We start from the raw sequence: 23,035 nt of genomic DNA, 5'->3' as shown, positions 1-23,035 counted from the left end.
CATTGGCCACGTCGCTAGCCACTGCCGCACCTCCTGGAAATTGCCCTATTCAAGCTACTTTTTCCCGTCCCTCGCCCATATGCCGACCCTCACCGCTACTCGCCTCGCCGTATGCCTCCTACCTCTGACGTATCTGTCGATGACAGTCGTCCCGCTCGCTCGCCGTCACCTCAGGGCCATCGGTCCCCGTCGCCCCAGCCACGCCGCTATTCGTCGCCGACGAATTATGGACTCTCCCGAACGGAAAACTAGACCATGCAGCTCCTGGGGGTAGCGCTGCATTATGTTCGTCGTGTCAAAATCCTCCATTGACGGTCCCAACGAACCAGAACTTACTTGATGTCCACGTCGAGGGTGTCCCTTTGACGGCATTAATAGATACTGGAGCCCAGGGGTCCATAATGAGTAATAACATCCGTCGTCAACTGAAGAAGGTTCTCACGCCTGCAACTACACGAGCCGTACGCGTCGCCGATGGCAGCACTGTTGCCGTCACTGGAATGTTTACTACCCGAATAAGTATCGCCGACCGCCACGCTCTAGTTCATTTTACAGTGCTGACCAATTGTCCCCATGACCTAATCCTCACACTATACATTCTTACGGCGCATTCAGCTTTGATCGACTGTTCTACCGGTACCCTTTGCCTCGTGCTTCCTCTACTCGCGCATATTCGTGCTGAACTGCCGAACAACTTTAGTACGACCGCCTTCGTCCACTTGCCACCTAAAACCTTGACTTTCGTCGATTCGCCATCATCTTTCCCTGTGCCCGATTGTGATTACGTCGCTGCACCTGTTCCTGATGCTCTCTTGATGCGCGATATAACTGTGCCCCACTCCGTCGTAACTGTCGCCGATAACCGGATATGCCTCCCCGTCATCAATTTTGGCCTAACAAAGCAAGTTCTACCCCAAGGCATATCGGTTGCAACGCTGCGTGCTATAAGAGATGACCACGTCACGGCGTTTCCGATTCTCATGTCCACAGGATGCTATTTGCCTTGGCGCAACCTTTAGTCCCATGATTGCTGTGGACCTATTGCCTGAACAAGCAGCAGCTCTGTGTCGCCTTTTGGTTTTCTACCAAGACATTTTCGACCTCAACAATTGACAATTGGGCCAGACTTCAATTGTTATGCATTACATAAATACTGGTGATGCCAGTCCTATTCATCCCCGGCCATATCAAGTTTCTGTTTCAGAGCGTAAGGTTATTCAAGATGAAGTGCACAAGATGCTTGCCAAATGACTTGTTGAACCCTCATCGAGCCCTTGGGCGTCGCCCGTTGTGCTTGCTAAAAATAAAGATGGCACGTGGCGCTTCTGCGTAGATTATCGTTATCTGAACCGAATTACCAAAAAAGACGTCCACCCCTTGCCTCGCATTGACGACACCCTCGATTGTCTCCACGGTACCAACTACTTCTCATCAATAGACCTTTGGTCTGGTTATTGGCAAATTTCTTTGGATGAAAGAGACCAAGAGAAGACCGCGTTTGTCACCCCTGCTGGTCTATATCAATTCAAAGTTATGCCATTCGGTCTATGCAACGCCCCAGCCACATTTGAGCGTATGAGGGACTCTTTGCTTCAAGGGTTCAAATGGTCAACATGCCTTTGCTACCTAGACGACGTTCTCCTATTTTCGCCTACATTTGATACACACCTTGAGTGCTTATCAGCTGTTCTTCATGTCTTCCGCGAGGCTGAGCTCCAACTAAATTGCTCGAAGTGTCCCTTCGGTCGTCGGCAGATTACAGTGCTGGGCCACCGCGTCGACGCTCCGGTATTCAACCAGACCCTGAGAAAATTCGTTCCGTCACGTCTTTTCCTGTACCTCAGTCTGTCAAAGACGTACGAAGTTTTGTAGGACTCTGCTCCTACTTCCGACGGTTCGATGAAGACCTCGCAGCGATTGCCCGACCACTTACCGATCTTCTGAAGGACATGCTGTTTACGTGGGGTCCCGCTCAAACTGCCGCGTTTGCCCAACTGACCAACATTCTCACCACGCAGCCTATTCTGGCCCACTTTGACCTGTCCTCTCCTACAGAGATCCGTACCGATGCCAGTGGTCACGGTATTGGAGCCGTCTTAGCCCAACGCCAACAGGGACGCGATCGTGTTATCGCCTACGCTAGCCGCCTCCTCACAGCAGCGGGGTTCAACTATTCGATTACAGACCATGAATGCCTGGCTCTCGTCTGGGTGGTTTCTAAATTCCACCCGTACTTGTATGGCACGCAATTCTCTGCACTCACGGGCCACCACGTGCTCTGCTGGCTTTCCTAACTCAAGGATCCTACCGGCCGGCTTGGTCGCTGGGCTCTGCGGCTACAAGAATATTCCTATGCGGTAGTCTACAAGTCGGGCCACCTACATCAAGACTCAGACTGCTGATCGCGCTATTCAGTGGAAAAACCACCTGCCGACCCTGACACCGATGCCGACGCTTGCGTTTTCTCGGTTTCTCAGCTGCTACACGTTGCCGACGAGCAACGCCATGATGCCCTTGCGTGCCATCATTAATCGTTTGGAATATTCGCCTTCTGATTCGTTCTTTCATTTGTTTGTTCTCCGGGATGGTGTATTATACTGCCACAACGTCCGCCCCAACGATCCTGCCCTACTCCTCGTCATTCCTCGGCACCTCCGGTCAGCTGTTCTCCAAGAACTTCACGCCTTACCAACGGCAGGTCACCTCGGCGTCTTCCGCACCTACGACCGGATTCGCCGATGCTTCTTTTGGCCAGGCCACGCCCGCTCCGTCCGGAAATACGTTGCGGCGTGTGATAAATGCCAGAGGCGAAAAACACCATCGACGCTCCCGTTCGAGTGCCTTCAACCGCTCGACATTCCGAGTGGTTGAAGGATAGCGTAAGGAACTGCATTGACTTCGACTTACTTGGCCCTTTCCCTCTATCAACGTCTCGCAACAAGTGGGTCGCTGTGGCGACAGATTACGCCACGTGCTACGCCATCACCAGAGCGTTTCCAACAAGCCGCGCCACAGATGTCGCCGATTTCCTTTTACGCGACGTGATTCTGCAGCATGGAGCTCCACACCAACTTCTCACTGACCGTGGTCGGACATTCCTTTCTAAAGTCATCGCCGACGTTCTGCAGTCCTGCTCAACCAGGCACAAGCTGACTACGTCTTACCATCCACAGACTAATGGTCTCACGGCGCGTCTCAATCGAACCCTGACAGACATGCTTGCAACGTATGTCTCGTCTGACCATACTAATTGGGACCTAGTCCTAGCCTATGTCTCATTTGCATATAACTGTTCGCGTCACGACACTGCCGGCTATTCCCCATTCTTTCTGTTCTTTGGCCGAGAACCCACATTGCAACTGGACACACCCCTTTCATCCGCCGCAGCAGAGACCAGCGAATGTGCACTTGACGCCATCACCAGGGCAGCCCAAGCTCGCGAAATTGCCCGCGCTTACCTCTGACCTCCCAAGAGAACCAACGCCGTTTGTACGATCGACATCACAGAGACGTTCACATAAAAGATCCGTGCATCGTGACTTAGCATTTTTCATTGAGATCGTAGGCTGACAGCTGCACGGGCATATCAGGTAATTTTTCAAGTACTCTCTGCCTGCTAAAGCATACCCAACTCAATCGAGGTCGCTGGAAAGCGCAGCATCACTCACATTGGATGGCGATCCAAAACATAGATAATCATGATGTTTTATCCGATCCCAAGAATCTGTGTTAGATTGTATTAGTGCGTGAACGCCTATACCGACAAGGAAGTGTGGACAGCCCGTCGTGTACGTTTTGTGGCTCCTGTGAGACACTTGAACATCTTGTTTTAGAGTGTCCTGCATTTGTTGGTAGCGTGCATTGCTTATTAAGAAATATAGACATATTGGACTGCATTGTGCGACCCTTGACGATTGCCTGTTTCCAAGGGGGTGCGCTACTCGACGCGACCAGGCTCATTGAGCCCTGCTAACATTTCTGAAAGATACTGCCTTGGCCTCCTGTTTATAGACATTATTTGTGTCTTTGGTTCTGTCTGTGCCTCCGCCATTACTTCATTTCCTCTTTTCTTTCCTGCTTTATTCATTTCCTCTATTCCCTCCTCCTGAAAGAGTAGGTAGGCGTTGTGCCCCTCTCGGAGGCTGCTTTCAGCTTGCTACCTCCCTATTTCTTTCGTGTGCTTGTATTATTACTTAACCAAATTAACCCAATAATGATATATGTGACACGGGTATAAGTCGCAAAATATTTTTTGCGTGTTTTATCCTTTTTGGGTTGAAGCGCTGAATTGACATTACTGCCTTATTGCTTTCCTTAAAGGCACCATGAACCACCCCTCCGGCTTGGTGAAATAGTATGGTCTGCGGCTAGCAAGCGGAATGAGAAGTCACCTTTCTTTCAAACACTCTCTTTTCTAAAGCAGCAATGTTCCTAACTCTTTTCTGGGCGCCTTATTTCGTAATAAAGCGGATTACCATACGCGGCTGCTATTGGTAGCTGCGGTCGGCTACGTAGCGTCGATACCGCGGCCACCACGGGGTGCCGCCACGAGACCAGTGGCTAAGCGCACTGCGGCTTGCTGAAGACAACCGCGTTCGGCTTACGTTTAGCGCGTCGTAGGCACCCAAATTGGAAGTCGTGACGCCTACGTTACAATCCAAATATCGTAGCTTTCGCAGTATTGAAGAAGGAACGAGAGCACAGCGGAAGCCGTGTTTGATTGCCAATAACTCTACTTCTGGTGAACGCATTGGAGTACTATTGAAGTACTCTTTTGTGGCAAAGTATTTCTGAAATAGCCTATTTTCACTGCGAATGCCTTACTCCACTTTTATTAAAGGTGGTTCAGGACCCCTTTAAATGGCGTACTTGGATGTTTTTTTTTTGCACACCGTAATATAATGTATTTCTTCAAATTTTTACTTTTGAGCAGCTTCAACGAGAATTTTCTAATAATTTTGTGGGGGAATACTGGATGTTCTTATTCATGAGTTCAATCACCTGTTAAGTATTAGGCTCTATGGTGGGCTTTGCTTCTGATAATTCCCATTATTTATTTGGCGGTGCAGCAGAGCAGCGAGCTAGAGTTCCAGCGACGTTTCCTGTACATCTGTTAAATTCTTGAAGCTTCCATGTTCCTGCGAACTTCCCCCATGTTTGGATACCAAGTGCATGAAAACTGCATGCAGTACAGGAGTGCCTGATCATACTAAGACTACTGAAGCTGCAGCCGAAGAAGGGCTTGTAGTAAAATGATTAATGCATTGCTTTCTTCTTTTGGATCGGAATGAGCAGAACAAAGGTATTTGTAGAAACGCAGGCAAATTTAACCTATGCGACATTCTTATGCGCAGAATTACTAAGAATGAATTCTGTTCAGTGGCCTAGGGAATAAAACAAACAGGTGGCCAGGCTATAGATTGTATATCAGAAGACAGGAAGCATTCCCGTTTGAGGATATTTTTGTTTTGTCTCTTGGTTTATTCTAAACATTAAACAGAACTCCAGACTAGGCAAACCGGCCGGGCACCATTAAGATCCGTGCAGGATTCAGGCACCGCTAGCGGGCCGGATTTGCCATGAAAGAAAAAAAAAACAGGAAAACAGGTTAGAGCAAGTGGGAATTCACGGGGTGCGCAAAGGTGATTCGTTTCAAGACTCAGGAATTCTGCTCGCTGCAAATGGTTATGAGCAACTAGCAGACGTAGGCACCAAAGTAAAAAAAAAAATGCCACTCTGTTTTCTCTACAATATTCTGCCGGCATGGACTACAATCCAGTTTACGTAGAACCACAGATCACTTTAACCTAATTTGCAGAGATACACGCGCCACGTTAGCAATAATGCTAGAACGTATGCTTAGGCAATATGCGACGCATGATTCTGTTTACAATGTTCACTAGACTTAAACGTCCAATTCCTGGAAATATTTTTTTAATTGAGCAACGGCATACAGCTTCTGCCAGCAGGTGAAAGTGAACATAGGTATACATTTTATACCTCGCGGTGGCAGATTACCGGAAGTAAATGGTACCTTTCCTCAAACGGAGCTCTTGAACATAAATAGTGAAGCCGTTTTTCGTTTATTCTTCCTTCGTTTGGCGATGCTTTTGCGAGGGCTCGAAAGAATGGTACCCACAAGGTGTAATCAAGAGAGAGGCCTGTATTCAGGAAGTGCTTTCTTCGCCAGAGCAGTGCATAGAAACAGAGCCTTTGCAGCCGTGACAGCTAAACCGAATATTAGTGGTGCCACTTAGCGAACGAGTAGCATATTGTAAATTGATTCGGAGAATTTGTCTGAGCGCGACTTGCGCTGCATAAACGGTCCTGTAAACAGTGAGTGGGAAACCCAAACCTCAGCCAGGTAGGAAAAAAAAAGATATTGTCGTGTCGTCTTGTCAAAACTTTTGCCACAGGTTAAGATTTCTCGGGTTCGTCCACTATTGATCGCGTCGTCTATTAATAAATACTAGATCTTGCTGCACTTGTATCGTATAAAACTGTTAATATATGTTCAGCAGCCAATTTTACTTTACTTATTATTGATGTTGTTTTAGTGTTTTTGTCAAGCTGCATATAACATGGAACCTAGAATGCTATTATTCGGAGTTTTGACCAATGTTTCAACTGTAATTAACTTCATTCTATGTCACCACGTTCTCTCTGAAGGAAAAGAACGCAAAATTGTCGTATTTCAGATTTTTAACTGCATTTCACATTTTCGTGTAATCCAGTGTTCACTTGCTTTTAGTTGTTAAATTGTGCTGTTGGAAATCGTGCACACACTGATTGCTTTTGCTTTTTAAGGATGTTTGCGACACGTCAAGCTATTTATGCAGCTTTTAACCCAAACTTATTACCAGCATGTACAGGGTCGACCACATCTATGGTACGTGAACACCTCATCAGTATTCAAGACATCGTAGAAGCGGATGTTCAGTACATAATTCGAAGAATCATTATTGAGTTTATCGACACCATGATTACACATCGTATAACGAACATTTCACTCGTCAAGTAGAATAAACGGTGTAGTTTTACTGGATTGAATAATAATGAGGTGTTCACCTTAGATGTGGTCGACCCTGTACACTGAAAAATAAAATTGCTCGGTTTGATTGATGCTGGTAATTTATTCTTAACGTTGATTGGGTGATCTAGGTTCGAAGTAACCGTTTATTCGGTGCAGAGGCTAAATTAATGATTGGTGACTTTCCGGGTACCGTCGCTATTTTATGACGCGGCGTCTGCCGCAAATAATCCTTCATTACAGCGATGCTCCTTCTGCCTATCAGCTAACCTTTTTTCTAAGTAGGCCCTTGAAGCGATATATGAGAAAGTGATCGAACCAGAATAGGGAACACAAATAACGTTATCGCTTTTACTGAAAGGCGGTAACGGAATCAAACAACAGACGTTGACCTGCACCAATTGATACGAAAAGCTTCACTGCGTACGCGGTCATGTACTATGACGTTTGCTTCTTAAATATGCGTGATTGGTTACCAAGGGGAATCGCTTCACGTATATCGTCCAACGAAATGTATTTGACTGTACTGCGCACATGCTGAATGGCTTAAAAAATACCTGGGTAAGATACGGCCAACAGGTTGCACTGCTCCCCTTGGGTAGCCTCCTCGAGCCTAGCCAATCGCTCGCAGTTGATGTGCCTACTTCGCTAAGCAGTCTGCTCCGGATATCCGTGTCTTGGTCGCCACACATTGCACTCGGTGATGTAACAAACAGCCTGGCAGTTCATTGATACGGCTGAATTCTTTATGCAGCCAAATGATTTATGCATCCTGAAAAGGCGATTTATCGACGGCAAGCGGCAGTCGAAAAACCAGAACAGTACTAAGAGAGTAACTGTCTCGGCGCCACCAGATAGTGATCTGCGCTCGCACCCTACATCGATAATAGCGCCCCACTACTGCTTGCTCCCAGTACTCTTTTATTGCCATAGCAATTATATGGACACTTCAGGCGCACTTCTGCCGTCGGAGTCGGTGTTGCCGTTGCGTGAGGTTCCGTATGAAATCTAAGGGCGATACAAGCGTCGCTGGACGCCGTATGCTGTATGTGCGAGTGAAAGCGTGCGAGGGTGAGCCGGCAATCGCGGCTCAATTTCGAACACGCCAGGGAGGAAAGCAGGAAGAAAGGGCGCCGCCTTCCGTCGCACGCAACGCTCCGGGGGCACGGCAGGGAGGGGAGGCGGGTGTTCTACTCCGGTCTTGTTGATTAGCCTGTTCATCGCCTTAGTGTTGGCTGCGCTTGCTTCGATTACCATGCCAAGAACTCTGATTGATTCGACTACCGGAATTGTGCCGCTGCTTCTAGTGTGAATATTGATGTCACAGGTCCTTACCGTAGAACCATTCTTATGGCTTGTGTCCGGGCCTAGTTTGGGTATATAGGAGTAGCTCTGATTTTGCTGGGGAGCATCTCCGGCCTCGGGTTGGGTATGCTGTGGGGTTGGTTCCAGAGATTCTTCAATTGCATAGATGGCATCCTGTAAAGTCGTTTCAATAAAGCCTTCGCTACCACCGGTGCCCCCTATTGTGACATCATCTGCGTACATTGTGTACTTGATGTGTTCGATATTGCTGAGTTTTCTGCCTAGTCCTACCAGGGATAGGTTGAATAAGATAGGTGAAATGACGGCTCCTTGTGGTGTGCCATTGTTACCTAGGGTGAGCATTTGCGACGTCCGCTCCCCTATCTTGAGCCTTGCTGTTCTGTTGGTTAAGAGCTGACATATGCATCGAATCTAGGGCCGAGATTGAGGTAGGACATGTGATAATTTATCGAATGCTTTTTCGAGGTCGAGTCCCAGGATGGCTCTTAGGTCTCTGGAGTTGTTGTCGATGATCTGATGTTTGATGAGTTTCATTGCGTCTTGTGTGGATAGGCCCGCTCTGAAGCCGGCCATTGAATGTGGGTACATTTTATTGTCTTCTAGGTATTTGGTGAGACGACTAAGGATAACATGTTCTGCAGCTTTGCCTACGCATTATGTGAGCGAGATTGGTCTTAGGTTATCTGTGCTGGGAATTTTGCTGGGTTTTGGTGTTAAGACTGTTAGGGCCGTTTTCCATGTGGGGGGAAGGATGCCCTGCCTCCAGACCGTGTTGATTGCCTCGGTAAGGAACTTGATTGAGTCCGGTTCTAGGTTCTTGAGTATCTTATTGGTAATGCTATCCGGGCCCGAGGCTGATTTGCTGTTGAGCTCTTGTAGTGCGGTTCAAAGTTCTTCGACCTCAAACTCTTGGTGTAGTATTGAATTTTTTGTTCTGATATTGCCGGGATATCTGTTGTTGTTGCCAGTGTTAGCTAACTATAAGTATTTGTTCACCACTTTGATGATAAGATCCTTTTCCGTGATGTTTTGTTGTGCCTCATGAATGTCTTTGTCTAGAACGTGGCGTTGGCTAGATTTGTTGTTGCCATTATTTAAGATGTGCTTGAGTAGATTCCATGTACCACTTCCTCTCATTTGCCCGTCTATAGTGTTGCATACCTCATGCCATTGTTGCCCTGACAGTTGGGCACAGTAATTTTTGTTTAGTTCCGAGATCCGCGTCCTCAGCCTACGATTTAGTCTTTGTCCTTTCCATCCGGCCTTGAGAGATTGTTTGGCCTCGAGCATATGTGCTATGTGGATATGCATGCTATTTGTTGGTAGGTCCGTTTCTAATAGATCTCATATGTAGCTGCTTTAATATCTTCGTTGTTTTGTTCCCTCCGTGGTGTGGGCTGATTTTTAAGTTTGTCCGGTTTATTTTCCCTACATTTTACCCAATATAGATATGTGTGGACCCTGGCCTTTCGCATTTTCACCGAGAATGTTATCTCATTGATGTAGTGGTCACTTCCTAAGTCCTCAAGGAGATTGCTCCAGCAGTAGTTAGGGGTGTTTTTGACGAAGGTCAAGCCCGGTGTAGTGCCACGTGGAGGTGCCTGTCCTGGTTGGATAGCCTGGGTCTGCAGCTATAGTAAGATCAAGTTCAGTGGCACTGTGCCATAGTTCCTTGCCCTTACCTGTGTCATATTTGTACCCCCATGTGCTGCAGGGGGCGTTCAAGTCACCAGCTATTACCAGTGGGTTTTCACCAGCATTGCTGCCTGCTCATTTCAAGAGTTGTTTAAATTTCTGTGAGTGATCTTTAGGGTTGCTGTAAATGTTCAGGATGAACAGGCTCTTTCTGTTGGTCTTGTTGCGGATTATTTCTGTCATGATGTATTCTAGATTGCTCCAGGGTAGGTTTAGGTCATGGTGTATATGAGTCAGCTGGTTGCTGATTAATGTCGTCGTCCCTTTGGGTCCGCGTGATTCTACTATTGCGTTGTATCCGGTGAGAGTGGGTCGACCATATTGGTCTCCTGAATGAGAATAATTTGTGGTTTATCTTACCTAGCTCAAATATATTGCTGAAGGGGAGCCTTTTTGCCTACAGTTCCATTGCCAAATTCGCCAAGCCTCAGTGTGCAGGGCCATCCTATTGGCATGCTTGCTGTTATCATACATTATTTTGGCATGCTCTGGGTTCAGTTGCTTCTAGTGTGTTGACTCTACGGTCGAGTCCCTGAACTTTGTCCCGGATGTGTCCAATCTGCTCAGCTAACTTATTTTGTGCCTCCATGAGGGCATTCATGCTTCCTGCGAGTTTGTCAAGGATTTCCCTGGTTTCCGTCTTGGCTTTACATGGTTTAGTGCTTTCTGTAGCGGAAATCGCTTTTCTCTTAGCTGGGTTGGATGCTTGGTCGGCTATTGGCACATCCATTGTCTCGGAATCCGCAGTGTTGCTTTTGTCTGCCGTTGGAAGTGTATCTGTAAGTGGTTTGATTTCCTCCATCAAGCTGATTACTAGTTTTCTAAATTCTAGATTATCGTGTTCTAACCTTCGGTTTATGCTTGAATTTTCTTTATGCTCTGGTCGTGCAACCGAACCTACCTCTGTTTCTTGGTCTTGCTGCAGTCTTTGGGCCCAGGTGACTTGAGCGTTCCCGTCCTTGCTGGTTTCTGCGTGATCCAGGTTACCGTTGGCCTGCGTCTGATGGTTGAACCGTACCTTTGATCCGGACCTGCCCTTACTTGGGCCTCTGGAGTTGACCCGGTAGGTCTTCCTTGATTCCTTAGTTGTGTTTCTTGACCTTGATCTTTCTCGAACTGTTGTTTCCGTTCTAATTTGTATCGGGGTAAGTTGGGGGAATTCTTGTTCGTCTAGCTTAAATGAATTCGGATGGCTCACTTCAGTCCTGACCGATGTCTTATTATTTTCAATTCTACGTCGTCTGATGACGTATGGTAGTTGAAAACGTTGCCTACATTCTCTGCTGTCTGTGAGGTGTCCCTCTCCACATAGTTGAAATTTGGGAGTGCAATAATGCGTATCTGTAGGGTTGGGTATGCCGCCACCCCTGCAGATGGTTTCATCTGGCGATGGGCACACATCGGCGTGGTGTCCCAGCCTGCCGCAGACGTAGCACATATCTACTTGCTTGCGGTATAACGTGCATTTGACTAGGGCATTGTCATATCTCACGTAGTTTGGGACTCGAAATCCATCGAAGGCTATAATTGCTGTGTTTGTTTCTTTTATCCGCTTTGCTTCCAGTGCCAGTGGGTTACGTGGGTTGACTACCTTGCGATCCAGGAGGTCTTGTGTCTCGCTGAGTGGAACGTTGAGTATAATTCCCTTGCATGTTTCGTGCGGCACTGCCCTGTAGGCAGCGGCAGGAAGAAGAAGCAGCCTGGGAATCATGAATGTAATCCTGAGTGCAAGATCTACGGCTTGCCGCCCGAGACGGTTTGCAGAGGGCGCAAGAAGCGACTCCAGCCGGGTTTCCTTCCCTTCCGATTGAGGGAACAAAGAAGCATAACATTGGCGTGGTCTCCAGATTCGGACACGGACAGAAGCGACGTCGACCACATAAGTACAAGCTCTTAAGCATATAACTTCACCCAAAGAAGGTCCCCATCGAGATCTGGGTCGCAATCGAGATCCAGGTCCAGACGGAAATCCCGGTCGTGACCGGGCTTGAGGTCCCCGCGTGGAACCTAGGGGGAGACAAAAACGTGAGCTCGGCCTGAGATTGCGGAAACTATTAACGGATCTCTACTATACTCGCAGACCAATAAAGACGACTGTGTTACACAACAGGAAAATACCGCAAATAGCATGGGACAGGCTATTGACAGGCACATACACGCTATGCAAAAGTAAACCTAGAAAAACCCAAGGCACGTAAACGATCAAGTAATCACGAGGATCTAGCCAAAGCATCAACAACCGGTGCAAGGAACAGTAAGCACGAGCTATCTGTAGGCGATGGAGAAAAAAGACACGCAGTGAAGAGAAAAGAAGTGAGAAGAGATGCTCGAGCAAAAGATTAGTCAATATCCGATTGAGACTCAATATAGATAACGTTCTGGCCCCACGTTAACCAGGCGCTTGCCATCATCAACACCAAGATCGAAACCATCTACAATGATCTCAGGCAAAGCATTACCGCCTTGAGGAATGAGCTACCATAGAACAGATAGAAGCCAAAGCACCCCGCAAGAGAAGTACATAAGACAGGTGACAAGCAGCAAATTGGAAATTATCGTCCCATATCTTTGACCTGTGTTTGCTGCAAACTACTCGAACATATAATATCCAAATCCATATACACTTACTTTGAACATAACAAAATCTTCTTTCCAAATCAACACGGGTTTAGGAAACGCCTTTCTACTACCACGCAGCTAATGGAAACCATAAACGACTTTTCTAGTGCTTTGAACAACAAAAGACAACTTGATGCGATTTGCCTAGACTTTTCTAAAGCCTTTGACAGGGTCGTTCACTCTCTGTTAATCAGGAAATTGGCACAAATGGGAATTGATGTCAATTTGTTAGAATGGATCCTCGCATATCTGTCCGGTAGAAGGCAGTATGTAGAAATAAGTGGCACAAGATCGAGCACCTTAGCTGTGAGCTCAGGCGTGCCGCAGGGGTCTGTTTTAGGTCCTGTTTTATTTTTGGCATACATTAATGATATCAGTTCCGGTATTAGTGAAGACATCACCGTTCGTTTGTACGCAGATGACTGTTTACTTTACCGGGAAATTAACGAAGTTAATGATCAAAAATCGCTGAGTGACGCTCTTGCTGCCATTGAAATATGGTGTGAAAAGTGGAAAATGAAGATAAACGAGCAAAAAACAGTTGTCTTCAGGGTATCAAACAAGATAAAGAATGTCCTGGATCACAAATACTTTGTGAACTCCCGAGTACTCGCTACAGTTGATACACTGAAATATCTAGGGATAACTATCAGCAAGAACCTAAGCTGGAAAACACACATCACAAGTATCACGAGCACTGCCGAAAAAAAGCTTTGGTTTCTGCGCAGAAAGTTGAAGCTTGCGCCTCAATCAGTCAAATTAACCGCTTTTCTAACCTATGTGAGGCCAACGTTAGAGTACGCAAGCACTATATGGGATCCGTTCCAAGTGGGTCTAATAAACGAATTTGAAAGGGTACAAAGAAAGGCTGCACGGTTTATTTTGTCCAAATATTCCTCCGCCGACTCGGTAACAGAGATGTTAAATCAGCTTCAACTACCCCCTCTATCACAGCGGCGTCTAGTGGCAAGACTAAAATTCCTATTTTTGCTTTCTAAACACCATTTTAACATCGATATTTCAGATTACTTAGCTCCCGCAAAAAAGCGAACTCTTAGGAAACAACATGACTCGACGTTTGTTTTGCCACAGCTACATATCGACACATATGCAAATTCATTCCTACCCCGAACCATAAAAGACTGGAACGCACTGCCATCATCCGTTATTCAGTGCACCTCAGTTGAAACCTTCGAAAAATGTTTAATGACATCATTACAAACCTGAATGATTGTTTGCCTTCATTCTTGTACATAATACACATGCTTCTTTTCCCCTTTTTTGTGTTAACTGCTACCATATACCATGTATGGTTTGTTTTATGAATTAGAGTTTTCTTATGAATTGGAGGCTACAAAATTTATTGCCGATGTGCTAGACTCCTGTACAGATTGTCATTCTACGTGTTATTTCATTTATTTATTTTTTTACTACGGACACTTCGTTGACGTACGGCTGTTGTAATACCCAGCTTCTATTTTGATAACTGCTGTTCAAATTATGTGTTTACCCGTTTTCTATGACTGACACATTATTGATGTATTTTACCGCTGTAACACCCAGTTTGTATCTTTGATAACCTTTTGTCGTAACACCGAAATTCTCTTTGTGATGCCTTAAAACCCACCCTGTAACGGCCTTATGGCCAACAGTATCGTAAATAAAAAAAGTGCGCATGAGCGAATCCCTCGATGGTGACGATGGATAGTAACGCTAAAGAAAACAACACACTCCAGAAACTCAAGATTTGGAAGTGGAATTTCACATTCGTCAGATTGAAGAGACTGAACATACATCACCTATGCATCAGGGAAAAGCGGACGTGATACGCTACAAGAAACTGAAACAGGCAAACTCCAGCTGAGGGTATACGACGCACACATTACTAATGGAAGACCCAAATTGCGGTCCTCACGCAGCTCATTACGCAGCAGCACCAGATAGAACACCAGATATAACACACGCTGGTGGAGGTAATCCCGGAGAAGGATTTCTTGCACAGCCTCTTCGCCCTCAATGTCTGCAGCCCTTTCTCTGGCTCTCGCGGACCTAAACAAGAAGGTAAGCAATCGATGAACACAATTGTGCTGGACGACTTCAGTGCACTTCACACCGCCTGGGGCTAGCACAGTGCGACCAAAAAGGGAGCGGACGTGGGGCAATGCGGCGCAACCGTGCAAGCACACGCTCTCGAACGGCCCGCAGTTTTCACAAGGATCAGCAACAACGTATCACCGGACACGATCGCCGGCCTTACCTTCACTTCAGGCCTATCATGGCTCGAGTAGACGATGCTAGAGGAGACTCTGGACAACGACCACTACATAGTGCACATCGACATCGGTTAAATCAGTACCTCGGTCAGACTGCGCGAGGCAAATATGACTGACTGGGAGGCCTTTCGAAAGAACGACCACCAGGAGAACATGAAATACCTTCAAGAGTAGACCAAGAGGTTCGTCGGACAGGTAGAGAGACACACTAAGGAGATTCTACTCACCACGGACAACTTCGAGGTATAGTACCACAGATGTTTCATGTCTGGGAGCCACGGAAGGGCCTCCGGAAATGGTGGAAGAAGGAAGATAGGAACAGAGGACTCAGGAAGAGAATAGCGGCCATAGGGAAGAAGTCGTAGAGTACGCGGAGAAACTCGGCTGGCATAACTGGAACCAGGCCTGCGATCGCCTCCAGAGGATCATGAGCAAACACAGCACCTCGGCTATCTTGATATATTGTAATATATATCTATAGTATTGGACTTTGTATTGTTAAATTGGGCCTTTTCTGAGGACATCATGTGAAATGAACTTTGCCTTGTTGCAGTTTCTTTGCCCCTTGTTAAGGCTAGTGTTCTTGAAACTGCTAAAACCTAGTGCTTTAAAGGTTACTTCATAACCGGTGGTTCTAGCAAAGTTCACTACACAGAACATCTATATTTTTTCTGATAACATTTGTTGATAACTGTTGTTGATAACTGTTGTTGTTGAAATGTTGAAGTGTTTGCGCTGTGGGAAACTTTAATTCAAAAGTGCAGGCATTGCACAGACACATTCGTACCTACTAAAACTAAGAAAGTAAACAAAATCACGCATAGCAAGACACGTAGTAAAATTCAGCTATAGTGGAAAACAAAACGAATGAGAAAGAAGCATCCACGTCGGAGATTTATCATTGAACAACAAAACAAACTGATGCGCGCGTCAAGCGCCTCAAGCTCACCGAGGCAGATGGAGCCACGCTCAGGAGACTGCATTATGCAGAAGCATTAGAGGGCAGGTGATGAGAAAAATGGCATCACATTGCATATTAGGAATCATATCAGGGGGGCGGCGGTCCCCAGAAGCATGCATCGTGAACACAACAGAGGAATTGAGAAGCCAGAGCTGAGGTACTCGAAAAGGCTCATGGTAGGGACCTGGACGTGAGGCTAGCGGACGCAGCCAAGTACCAAAATAAGAACGTGCACGCGATCATCGTGTTTGACTGCCAGGGAGAGTAGCGGACAGGAAAAACGACTCGGAGGAAGAGCCGACCATCGTGCTGGCGGCCACGACCTGCGAAAAACGAGCTCTAATAGTTGCGGTTTTTCAAGCGTGTGCAGGAACTTTCAAAATGGTCGATTATCGAAGGCGACCTTTGATATACTTGGCTCAAAAACTCACCGGAAATGTACGTCGCCTGAAACCCGGGGCTCGAGTGCTGGCGAAGAAAGCGGTGGCAGACGCTGCGAGCCAAGTACACGATCTCCGAGCCCTTTCGCAGGACCTAATCTGTTGGAGATCGGACGCCGCCCCCGCAAGTACTCAGACATAATCGCGCACTGTTGTCTGAATAGGACGCTATCCTCCACCCCAACCCAGACAGACCAGACATGAAGCGGTCGAATTTGGGAGACTTCAAGCCAACTCCTACTCACATCGCATGCCCTAAGCAGAATGTACGCAACGAGCTACAACAAAAAATACAAACCCTCCATTGTGCCCAACACCCTCTTTTCCATAGGTGGGAATGTGGTGGCACGGACATACAGCCCATAAAGAAACCAACCGTCAAGCAGCGGGAGCGCCGGCGGGCCAACGCCGAACCTGAGGACCATGCGAGCCTTGTGGACAAGGCGTGGAGGACAGCGAGAACCCACAGCGTCCTGCACTCGACTGGCTGCCTGAGGTGAAGACATCGCCTACCCTTTTGATAAAGTTTATTAATACTACTCTTTTTCTTTCACGAACTCTACCATCTTAATGTAGTACAGAATGAGCTACTTGCGCTACCTCATTGCTAATCATCTTGGATTGATCACGTGCACATAGTTAGCATTCCATTATGCGTTGCATGACCTTCACCTTGTTGCATTAAATTGTTCGTGATACATCGTGTTAAACGGACTACGAAGTGTTTCAGCCCGTATCGCGGTTGATAGGTGGCGTTCGGGTGAAGAACTTGCCGGAAACTTTTCCCAGGCTAGGTCTGCCTGCAGCATGCAACACCCCTCCTCCTCATGTTGCGCTAACATCTGAAGAGTGGAATCACCCAAAACTATTGCCCCCGTAACTTGAACCTAACCATTTTAATGAAACTACGTGGTGCTTTATTTTGAGTGCATTCATGTGATTTTGATTACGTGATAAGCATCGCTAGATTATTATTTGTATTTAGAAGTAACTATGATATATCTACCCTAATTATTTGTGTTCCTTATGTAACATGAGTTATGCAACTTGATTATCTATAACTATGAATTACGTACGCTCCCTTTGTAAATAGTTATTCTTCTCTATTACTATTATATGGTTGTGTTGTTTATGCTCCATATTGTTCATATTTGATGTGGAACATCTTCCCCACTCCACGCTAACGTCATTACTCCCGAGGTTATAATAAATAAATATAAATAAATAAATATTGAAGGGGTCAACATTATTACAGTGTTCGTGCGCTCTAGCCTTCCTGACGTCTGCCATAGCTAGGGTGGTCAACATTCCTTAGGCGAAGTTCTTACGGCGAAACTAGAGAGCTATACCTCTGACGGAAGCAAGAAAGCGTCTCTGCAAAGTCAAGAAAGAAAATGATGTTAAAAAGTCTTTTACCGCCTTAGCAGCAGGGCTTTTCGCGTCTCCGTGCATGCGGTTATTGAGCGCTGATAATATTTTAAAGAAATTTCTTTCTTTCTTTTCTTATCGAGCACACTATCAAACCATGCGCGCCGAGCAAATGGCACTGGGAAAAAAAACTTTGATTGTAGTAGCTGACACAAAAATGTCTATCGTTCCAAAGGGCGCCGCCTGTTTCAATGCTTCGCACAGAGATCGCGATACTCTCCGAAGCGGCAAGGACTGGCGATGACACGGCAGTAAAGTGGCGGCGCTATTTATATTTAAATTACGCTGCCGTGCACGATATGCCTTCAGGTGGAAGAAGCCTTCCTTTGATCTTCACTGCTTCTGGAATATTAATAGGTTCAAGAAACCTAGTGTGAAAAGTTATAAAAAGATGGCATTGAGGACGGGGGCAACATACTAAGCTCATTTTATGCTCATAAGGTTCTTCTTTGGTCACGTATTTTTTGCCGCAGAACACTCTCGAGACGGTCTGAATGCCCCATCACGGTTTTTTTAAAGGCTCGTCTTGAGGTCTCGGTACAAACATTACGATATGTGCAAGTGATAAACCCATCTTTTATTTATTAGACGTTCGGATGACTGCCCCGTTGACGATCACACAACACTGCAGTTGATGAGTTCCGCATGTTCTTTAGTGCGATGCTTTTCTTCCGTTACTTCTCTGCTTGCTTCTGGCTCAACGTACGCTGCCATGATTCAAAGAGCTCTGGGTATACGTGCTGTGAGCCGAGCTTTTGGGAATCTTTGATCACTCAGCGTGCTTTCAACAGCAGGCCAATGAAGGAGATGTGAACCGAATTTCAGTGCTGATCAAAGCGAATCGGAATGTCTTCGGTACATCATTTCCGTGATCAATGCAAGGGGAATATGTTTTTGCGTTCAGTACCACAGGGTTCAGATTAAAAACAGGCATGAAAAAAATCTGATATTGTCGGTTGTACTTATTGAATCAACGAATTTTGTAGGCGTAAAGCTATCATGTTTATCGTTTTCTCTAGTTTGCGTTGTATTACGTTCTTGACTGATTTTTCTTTTCGAGTTTACTTAACGAGGCACTACATGACACACGAGTGAATGTACACTGATGCATGAAAGCAAAAATATCTATAGTCTGGTAGAACTTAAGAAGACGGGAGAGGCCCCGCCCAGATGACCGAAGCGCCGCAGCCGATTTCCTCCGCGACTAAAGAAATAGTCCCGCTGACGCGACTCGCGCCGGGCTTGAAGCGCTGGCTGCCATGTTCTCCGTTGGCGGGGATACCGGCCGTCCGGTTCATGACGGAAGTCTTTAGTGCGCGCCCATTGGTGGAGGCTGGTAAGCATCCGCCTTTGAGGGGGCAAATGCCGCTGCCTCCTAAAGTTGTACCCGACTATCTATATTTTGTGGCAACCTGCTGATCCGGTCTCTACAAGCCATGTTCAATATTTATTTTCGCTCATTTCGTAATATTCAGGTAATAGAAATAATTAAGAATAAGTCGGAAGGACTTCTTATCAGGTTCCTCATTTCTCTCGCTACAATAAATGGTGTCGGCTCGTATATATACCACGAAAATATCATATGCGTGATGACGCTTATTCACTGATGCTCAGAGGCCACACTTTGGAAAGTTCTATTTCATTTGCTATTGTTCTGACCTTCGTCAATGACTCACACGTGACTAGCATACCAGCGCTGACATGTCATGAAAAAGAGGACGTGCTGAGGCTATGTACAATTTCATACTTATTCTACACTAATATGTTTCCACTTAGGCTGCGTTTTTAGGAAAATTTTCCGTCAAGGCAGTAATTACTCTACACAGCTATTTTTCTATGGACATTTCGTCAGCCCTCGCGGAATATTTGGGCACTACGAAACTTGAAATAGAATAAAAGCCCATCTGAAACTCGGAAAGTAGAAGAAGAAGAAGCGTGGTATCCGCGGGGGCCACAAATGCGCAGCGGTGGGAGCGTAATCTGTGGCGTAATATTTTGGAAAAGATTACGCCACATTCACAAACAGAAAAACAAACAAACAAAGCCCAATCTTTCTGTACGTTTGCCTAAATAGCAGAGAAAATTCGTAGATTTATCACACTGTATAAAAATCTTAAGTAACTAGTGCCTACTAATTACGCGACGATGAATCTAACATACTGCTCAAAGTCACTGTCATTGTTAAAGAATTACCGAGGCATGCGCCTTTAGGCAAGAAAGCTGCGGCCGCGTTTACTCATTTTCAGTCCCTCAAACTTTGCACTGCTAGCTGCCGATTATTGTAAAAGTACTAAACCAGGGGAAAAACACGAGGCTCTACAAACTTACTTGGTGTCAAAAGTCATGAATACTACTATTCAATGGCTTTAATGCTCGTGCAGAAGTGCCCACACCGTGAGAAGTGGACATTGTGTACATGCTTGTGTGCGAGAAGCACTCCAACGGAGCGTGTATTGATTACGGCCAAATTGAGTGAGCGAATTCGCATTATATGGCGAGCAATACTAGTTGTCTGCGTATGCAGCCTAAGCTAAATGAGTCAATCGCCTGTCATTCACTTGGATGGCTGCTTCTTTCTATCTGATTTTGGATATCCGGGTTTTCAAGAGTCACAAGTGGGCGAAATTTCGGCAGAACCCATTCTTCTTTCTGGGGTTTTACGTGCCAAAACGAGTTCTGATTATCAGGCACGCCGTAATGGAGGGCTCCGGAATAATTTTGACCTCCTGGGGTTCTTTAACGTGCACTACAACGCAAGCACACGGGCGTTTTTGCATTTTTGCCTCCATCGAAATGCAGCCGCCGCGGCCGGGATTCGATCCCGCGATCTCGAGCTCAGCAGCGCAACGCCTTAGCTGTCTGAGCTACCGTGGCGGGACCGGCAGAACCCATCTGACGACGAATGTTGCAATGATTTTGAATAGCATTAAAGCAATGTATCAAAACGTTGTAGTGCCGTTGCACCGACGCATTATGTATTAGGCACGCATGCAGCCAGATTCCTCTCTCGCGCTTCTCAATGACGACGCTGCGTTATACAGCAACGCAGTCGCCGAGTCTGCGCATGGCGCTTGTGTGAAAAAAAAACTCGACAGAGCCAATGTCAAGAAGGCTCGATAACACTGCCTTTATATAGCATTGCACCAAGAAAGCGACACAACGTATCACCACCCCTCGAAACGAGATATGTACTGCCGCGGGATTCGTCTTTCGCGCTTGCCGAAGAACACACGGAGCCATCTTCCGCCGCTGCCGCGAAACCTGCACTTGGTCTCCGATATGCATAGCGAGTCGATGCGTGCGAACGCCGAGAAACGCGTTATGCGGCAACCGGCCCCTCTCTCACGCTTCTTTGTAGACACGCTGCTTCATCTAGTCGCACTGCCGATAAGTCCACGCCTAGCCTCCAAGACAACAAGCCTCCGAGCGCTCAGAATGTTGTGAATTCTTGAATGTTGTAAAACTTGACATAAACCCTAGCGCTTGTTTTCGTTGTTTCCTGCAATTGCAGAATAGCTTGCAAGCATGTAAACTGAATTGATATATGATTTGCCTGTTCGTTGAACAAGTGTCTGCTTCTAAGCGCCTTAGTTATGTTATACACAGTACGAATAATTATTTTTTGTACGACAGATATCTGCTTTAAGTTTGTAGTAGTGGTGGTCGTACACAATCTTGCACAGCAATGTAGATAAGAACAGAATAGGGCATTAGGCAGAAGCAACTCTACTTTATGCGAAGCGGCATACCTGTGCCGTGTTTGAAAACCTATAACTTGGGAGGCTCTTATCGCGATATCATTTATCTGGCTGTCCCACAACGTATGTCCTGAAAAATACACTACCGGTGATTTAATAGACTGTAGAATTTATTTATATTTATTTTAAAATATTTACTTCTTTTTCGAAAACAGAGTACCCGAGATTTGTTAACGCTGTCATTCAACACATTTTTGTCGCGACATGCTTCCAGTGTTTTTCCGGAAAATTACTCACCTGTCCATCAAGTCGTTAAAGATATCGCCTCCAAGAAATGCAGTGGTATTGTCCGCATATATTATAAAACGAGCCTTACTATCGATGGTGACCAGATACTTATAGACATTAAATATCAACAGTCCGAGGATACTGCCTTGTGGTGCGCCACAATGCACAGCTTGCATAGTCGACTTAAATCGGTTGATTGAAACAAGCTGTCTTCGAGAACAAAGGTATGATTTTACTAGTTGCAACTCATGGCCTCTTATTTCATAAAAGTCTAGATTTTTTAATCGTATGCCATGAATTACTGTTTCCAAAAAAATGTAAAATCATGAAAAATTCCCAACACAATATTCTTGTTCTCTAAGTTACCTAATGCGCATTCTTTTTTATGTATAAGGGCGAGCTCTGTAGAGGAATTACGCCTAACTCCGTACTGGCAGTCAGTAATAATACTGTATTTGTTAATAAATTTTCAATTTGTTTAAAAGGTATGTTTTAGTGCTTCTGAAAAAAGTGGTAGTATGCCAATTGGTCTGTAATTCCCTAATTCACTTCTGATTTTTTTGTCGGTAACTGTAACTTTTCTAATATGCGTACTGAAGGAAAAGTAGTCATTTGTATGCATAGGTTATATATTTGATCAATTGACGAGAATGTCGAGGACGTGTTTAAATGGTTTTATTTGTAGATTATTATCGTAAAGAAAAGTATCAAATCAAATCATTGTATTTTTTTCCAAAATACACAATGGAAATGGATGCTATGGCAAAAAACTTGTTTAAACAGCTTGACTAGGCCCTAGCAACCGTGATGTGGCAGTATTTTCAACTACTGCCACATATCCCTACGCAATCCAAATTTCCTGTTGCATTTTCCTGTCAGCCGGCCTAGAGCGGTTTCACCTTTTCTCACAATGTTTTTTTATTTGAGGACGCCAATTCAGGCCAGGATCGAGAATGAGTCTCAGGTACCTTATAATTGTCTATCTGCAGGATCAGTTGATTCCGATACACAAGTTATAAGGAAACAAATTGAGGCGAAGGGAATAGAAGAAGGACACTTTTGTAAATGCTAAAGAACAAGCGGAAATGTTCCAGCCAGACAACAAGTATATTTAAATACATTTGGAATTTTCGGTAGAGCATGTAAATATGTTTATCGGAAGCAAATAATGCAATGTCATCTGCATGGAAACATAGCGTGACCTTCTGCACAATTAGAATGTCGTATAGTAGTATATTTAACAATTGTAGCGAAAGCGCGAAACCCTGAGGTACGCG

The sequence above is a fragment of the Dermacentor silvarum genome, chromosome 6, assembly GCF_013339745.2.
Source record: "Dermacentor silvarum isolate Dsil-2018 chromosome 6, BIME_Dsil_1.4, whole genome shotgun sequence".
Lineage (NCBI taxonomy): Eukaryota > Metazoa > Arthropoda > Arachnida > Ixodida > Ixodidae > Dermacentor > Dermacentor silvarum.
The sequence above is the reverse complement of the archived record's forward strand: the minus strand, read 5'-3'. Positions refer to the sequence as shown.